This window comes from Haliotis cracherodii, unplaced genomic scaffold (assembly GCF_022045235.1).
Source record: "Haliotis cracherodii isolate W230 unplaced genomic scaffold, xgHalCrac1.p SCAF_2, whole genome shotgun sequence".
Taxonomy (NCBI): Eukaryota; Metazoa; Mollusca; class Gastropoda; order Lepetellida; family Haliotidae; genus Haliotis; species Haliotis cracherodii.
In genome coordinates, this window is record NW_027266275.1 from 49,367,726 (window position 1) to 49,374,608 (window position 6,883).

At 46.8% G+C, this 6,883-nt stretch overlaps 1 pseudogene; it reads right to left on the reverse strand.

Annotated features, from left to right (window-relative positions):
• Positions 1-5,953: 5,953 nt before the first annotated feature.
• On the reverse strand, positions 5,954-6,308 carry LOC139468825 (uncharacterized; annotated as a pseudogene).
• Positions 6,309-6,883: the final 575 nt, after the last annotated feature.

The window sequence follows — 6,883 nt, forward strand, 5'->3', positions numbered from 1 at the left end:
TGTTGTTGGTCCTCGGGCCAGTGGTGTCATGGTGATTCCATAGGAGAATCGGAAAGCGAGCACCATAATCTACCCAAGTCAATACCATGTAGTCTTTGAAGATCTCAGCTCAGGGTAGATCAGGTGCGTGCTGCATCGCTTCTAGCCAGGCGCCTTGGACATCATCTGCAATCCACTGTTGCACTGCTGAATATTCTTTATAGGCTACAGCCAACCCGAGGTCTTGTGTCTTCCTCCATATGGCTTGGCTGTAATGGAAGAAGCAGCACTTGACTTCAGCATTGGGGAACTCCAACTGGATGGCACGGATTGCTTCTTGTTCAAAATCTGTCTGCAGGCGAGTGGGAACAAGTTCTCTGTTCAGGGTGTCTGCAACCTGGGTCATCAAAAGGCTGAACAGTCTTCTGTGCGTTGTCATCTGGCGGTCGGGTAGCAAAGCATATACTACAGAATAGCTGGCAGATCCACTTCTGACGTGAAGTATGTACACTTGATCCCAAAGGGCAGGACAGGAGGTAAAGGTACCATCCATGTATATCGTCTCAGCACCTTGTAGGATCTGTAGCTGCCCATCTGTGGCAAAGGCAAGGATAATATTTTCTTCTCCATCGCTGAATAGGAGGAAGCAGTCCCCATCTGATGTATGGCTCCAGGCATCATCTAGGTCCACTTAGGCTCTGGTTCGGGGCAGGTCGGTATGGTCTTCAGCGATCTGTTGGTTGTAGAGCTGCTGTATCGGGGTTGTTTCCTCTCTTGCTCTCTTCCTCATGTTGCTGACAAAACGAACTCGGTTTGAATTCTCGGGGGGGGGGGGGGGGGGGGGGTTGTGCTCTGACACATTCCTCACAAAATCACCAACAGTAGTGCACTTGCCGGAGCAAGATTTAATTACACAACGCCAGTGTTGTGCTGTCTGTCTTGCTGCATTCTTGTTGAACAAGTATCCTTCAAAGAGAACCTGCAGGGTACCGCGGGCTGACGTAACGTATTCTACAAGTCGCAGAGCCAGAATGTGAATGATGTAAAAGCGATTGATACAGTATTTATACATATGTGTGTGAACACAAAATACATCTCATCAGTTAAACAGTTTCTCACCTCAAACATCTCTAGTCTCCTTTCATAGGACTACATGAATTACATTTATTAACCTCACAGGGCAAAGTATTTATTAAAACAACATATTAATTATTTGTTAGTAAAAGAACTTACAGTGACTTTGATCACTTAATACCCTCTTCTCGTAAGATAACCAGATCACAACTCACCCTTTATGAATTTAACATTGTTGTTGTAACAAAGACCTTAACTCAGAGTGTTGGGTCACACCATTACAGCTTAAGGTGAGTGCTCTGATTACCCCCCTACTCAACTGTATGAAGATTGGCAATAACAAGGTGTATGACAAATAGCCTGTCTGACTGATGGGAGGGAACCTGATAACCCGATTCCGTTACTCGCCTCTTACAACAAACATATATAGTCACCTTTTACGACAAGCATGGGTTGCTGAAGACCTATTCACGCGAAAGCCTGGCGACAAAACACACCCAACATGACATGCACATGCAACATCACTTGTTGGGCTATAAAGACGACGGGTTTTTATTTGCATATATTTCCAAATTCTATCAAAAAGGAAAAAATCTCCACAGCCAAATTCGCAGACGACATCTCCCTATGGACATCGTCATCATCATCATCAATTAATCTATTAAAAAACAAAATGGGTCTGCTCTCAACAGTATTCAAAATTGTGCTTCCAAGTGGGGGTTCAAAATTAACACCGAAAAAAACCATAGGATTGCTGTTAAAAAAACAACATATGCAAAACTACTCACCCAAACTTCACCTGAATCACGAAGAAATTACGTTCCAAAAAGAAGAAAAATTTTTAGGAGTCACATTTGACCAACACCTAACATTGGGCCCCCATATATCAAATCTGGTCACCTCTAGTGAAAAAGATCTTAACCTAATGAGAGCAATTAAAGGTAATGACTGGGGGTCTGACAAACAAACCCTCCTCAACATATACAAAACGCAAATACAATCCAAATTGGACTACGCCGCCCCGGTCCTTAGTGGCATCTCTATCCCAAACTATAATAAGCTCAAATCCATCCAATATAAGGCCCTTAAAATAGCTACCGGCACCAGAACGTGTACCTCCCACCTCGCCCTTCTACTCATGACCAACACGCTTTCCATAACAAACAGAATACACCAGACAATACCTAACTACTGGGCTTGGGGCCCAACACAACCCAATCTTCAAAATACTCAAACAAAAATACTCAAATATTAGCAAACAAACAGCACACAAGTTTAAAAATCAACCAAACCAACAACCTACATCACCCATCTACACAAACTACTGCAAACCCATAACCTCACCAATATCACACACACTCCCCCTACTCAACACTATATAGCCGACATCAAACCCCCACAAGTTGATTCATCCCAACACGACCTATTTCTAGCACAGACAAACATCACAACCGCCAAAAAAACCGAAATTACACTCCAACACATACAAACTACATTGTGTACCTGGTCATCACACACACACACACATCTACACTGATGCCTCACAAAACGCAAACCAAAAAACAGGGAAAGGTATTTATATTGACCAATCTACTCCCATCACAACGAACTTCCACTATAAAAACCACAATAACAACAATACAAGGGAATTACTAGCCATACTCACCGCAATCCACTTAGTTAAAATACTCCAAAAAAAATACTTCCTTATTCTATCACTAAGTGCACTCAAACAAATCAATAATAAACATTCCACATGCCGCCCCGACCTAATTAACAACATTTCTCACCTCACAAACGAACTTCAACATAACAACAAACACATCAGCTTATTATGGATACCAGGACAGTAGTTGTCTACAGCGGTCTGGAACCGCTCCTGGCTTCTGATTGGTCGAGAGGATCACGTGACCTCTGTGACGTGACATCCGGTCACGTGAGCTGCGCATGCGCGCAGGGCATGCTGGGAGTTGCGCGCGCATCCAAGATGGCGTCGCATCCGTTTCCAGGGTCGCGCGCCTTCAAGATGGTGTCTCATCCGTTTCCTGTGAAGTGCTCACCTCCAAGATGGCGTCGCCTCCGTTTCCGATGTCGTGCGCCTCCAAGATGGCGTCGCCTCCGTTTTCCGGTGGCGCGCACACCTCTAAGAGAACGTCGCTTCCGTGTCCGGTGGTGCGCGCACCTTCAAGAGAGCGTCGCCTCCGTTTTCCGGAGGAGGAGCAGGAGCAGGTGGAGGGAAGGGGTAAAAAAACCCAGAGAAGCGGTCGTAAAAGGTGAACAAGATCGACACGGTTGGTGGGGGTGTGGTGGTTCTAAACATAGATAAGGCGCCGTTGGTGAAGGGAGGAGGGAGGGTGGTGGTGGTGGTGAAGGGAGGGAGGGAGGGAGGAAAGGAGGAGGGGACGGGTTCATGGTTTGGGTTGGAGGGTCGTCAAAGCAAAGGATGATAGTTGTCTTTTGGGTGAGATGGGTGGCCCTGAAAAGGGCCGTTGGAAAACAAACTGGAAACTGGAAACTGGAAACGTCAGGAAACGGTAGGAACACTGGAACACTGGAACACTGTAAACGATGGGACACTGGAAAAACAGTTGAGCAGCATGTCCTCCCATGCGTTAGTCACTTTGCTCAGATGATCTATCTTCTTCATTTTCTACCTCCATCTCATCCTCGGACTGAAGGTGTCGTCGGCGCTTTGAAGAGTGTTTTCTTGAGGGGATTCTGTTCCGTTTTCTTTTCTCTAGACGAAGTGTGATGGCTGCACGGAGTTGTGTGAGGCATTCTATTAGGTCGAGGACATCGGCATGCATGTCTTCTATGAGATGAAGCACTTGTGTCACGGGTGCCATGGGTGCCACGGATGCCCTGGGTGTCGACGTGGGCGGTGTTGCTGACGTCTTCTTTCGATTGGGTTCTGGGCAATCTGCAGCGAAATGACCCATGGCTTAACAGTTGTAACAGGGGCCCAGGTTCTGCTTCTCTTGATTGTTCATCTTCGGACAGACATAGTGACGGTGACCTTGAGTGTCACATCGAGACATGTCACTTCAGGGCAGTACAGGTAACTGTGACTGTCGGTCTGGCACTTCATACAACTGTATCGAGGTGACATGGTTGGTTTCATAGAATGCAGTGTGTGAGTGGCTCCGCTCTCGTTTTTATTTTTATAGGCGAACCACTGACACCGTGCTTCCTGATTGGTTCCCCAGGCAGCACCCCCGATTGGTCCGTTTCGGTGCCTGGCCTGCACCTCGGTTTTCCAAAACGGACCGTCCCTTGTGTTTCTTTTCCATAGGAAATGGATTTTACCATGGGAGAGAAAGCACAACCCCGAGTCCAGCATGACCCGAGCGCGGTCTCTGATTGGTTGACAACCCAAGCCTCTGATTGGTCAGATTTCAATCCGTTTTTTTATCGGGGTGTGCATTTCGATCCTGATTTGTCATAAGGGGTCTGGGTCATCTGTTTAGGCCACGTTTTAAAAGACCTCAGACGTTCTTGAAATGAATCATAGTGAGGATGAGAAAGATGACACAAGGTGTAAGAAGGAAAAGGTCCCTCCAGAATGTCACTGAGTCGCCATGTGTCGTCCATCAAGAGGGTGTCGTCCATAAAGAGTGGACGTTTTCTCGCTTCTTGTTCTCCCACCTTTTCAGACACCCACTCGGAATCGGGGACATGGCATTCATAGACCGTCTTTGCTCCATGATGACTGTGACTTCACTGAAAGAAGGTCTGAGGGTTCGCCTGATTTTATGAAACTCTCCTCCCTACTTCCCTTCAACGGAAGGTCATGACCTCCACCTCCTCCTCCTTCACCTCATCACGTGACGTCATCCTGTGTTTGGGTTGACTGACACATGGCATGATACATGACACATGACATGACACACGGTGAGTGTGGTGATGTGACCTGGAATGACTGACACCAGGCAGCTGATCTTTCAAGCATGACCTTTGTCGTTTATTTTAATTTTACACTTTGGTGTGCACTGACATGACAGACGCACAGACAGACAGACAGACAGACAGAAAGACAGCGTAGACGACATCTCAACTCAACCTCTACCCTCGGAGTTGAGATCAATGAAGACACAAAGAGTCAGTTCAATCAATCACTGTTTAATAATGAAAAAAAACAATCACAACCAGATACATTGGAAATACGAAAAGACAATGGAGGAGGGAGTGCTTTGCATGTCCCTACAACAACAACAACAACGCGGCAACGTTTTCCTCTTTCCTCTTCAAGCTCTTCTATCTTCAACCCCATTAGATGTGGTCCTCCATCAAACATGTGAGAGGCCCATCGGTTAAACAAGTACAGTCTATGGCCTCCCTAAAACAGACATGGCACATCACTTGATCACTGTTGCAGTATTTGTGTTGTAAAGCTCTTCGAGTGAAGATGAGGATCACCATAAGATGTGACCCTCCATTATACTGTCCCAAACAGGTCCCGAACATGTGAGAGGCCCATCAGTAAAACAAGTACAGTCTATGGCCTCCAGACAACAGACATGACACATCACTTGCCCGCTGTTGCAGCTGATTTATCTTAACATGTTGTTGCGTCGGCAAACACTACATTCACGTTGTAGGGGAGTGAGTTGAGCTTCTCCATAAGGATCCTGGTCAACGTTGTCATCGACGCAAACCATGGGCATACCTGAGGAGAAGACATCTTCCGGTGATGCTGGTGACCAAGAAGCATCAAGCAGGGGGAGCGTATCCAGATCCATGGAAGGGAGGGTGGCCAGCTTGAGCGCTTCATGATCTTCACTGTCACCCGTCGTCATCGTCAAAGAAGAGCATGGTACTTACAGTTGTTCTTGATGAGCGATCTTCAGAGATAATTTCTTCCGGAATCGTCTTTTTGCAGGCGTTGCAGGTGTTGCAGGTTTCAAAAAGGATGTCCCTTTCGTTTCGGTGCCTGTCGCTGCTGCTGCTGTTGATGCTGCCGTGGTGGTGGTGGTGGTGGTGGTGGTGGATGCTGCTGCTGCTGCTGCTGCTGTTGGTTTGCTTGTTTTTTTCTTCTGGGTCTTCTTTATTGTCTTCTTCGGTGCTACTTTCTTGGGTTCAGTCAGTTTCCGCATCTTTGAACGTAACTTGGCTTACGCGTCGTCAGCCTTTATCTTGGCACACAACATGTCGTACAAATCCCCCCACAGGTCAGCAGTCATGTCACCATTCTCATCTCCCCTGCTACTTTTACCACCCATGTCGCTCCGTGTCTTGGCATTCAACCGTGTCGACATGATGTTGTCCGGATTTTCTGTTCGTTGTTTCTTTCCAAGTCTTCACGAATGTGTGTCAACACTTGATGGTACTCTCTCCAAACACGTGTTTCTTCCAGATAAAATGCCAAAAACCAACACAACGTGAGGAACATCAATCAGAGGGACGATGTTGTTGCTTGGTCCGTTCAGTGAAAAGTGATGACCGGAGAGCGTTGGACGTATTAAAAGGCACTGAGGTCCTGCTTTCTGATTGGTCCGTTCCGGTGTCTGGTCTGAGCTTCAATTTTTCCAAACCGGACTGACCCTTGTGTTTCTTTTCCATAGGGTTAGGCTTGTAGTGTGAGAGAGAAAGCACAATCTCGGTTCGACCAATCAGAGCCCATCATGGCCCGAGCGCGGCCTCTGATTGGTCGACAACCCAGACTTCTGATTAGTCAGATTTCGATCCGTTTTTTTCTGTAGGTGTCCATGTCGATTCAGTTTCAATCCGTTGTGATACCCCAATGGTATATCATTTTATAGAAAGTCATCTCTGTACCCAAAGGGGAGCGTGTCCACAGGCAGTCCTGTGGTTTCGTCGTAGACGAGACGTT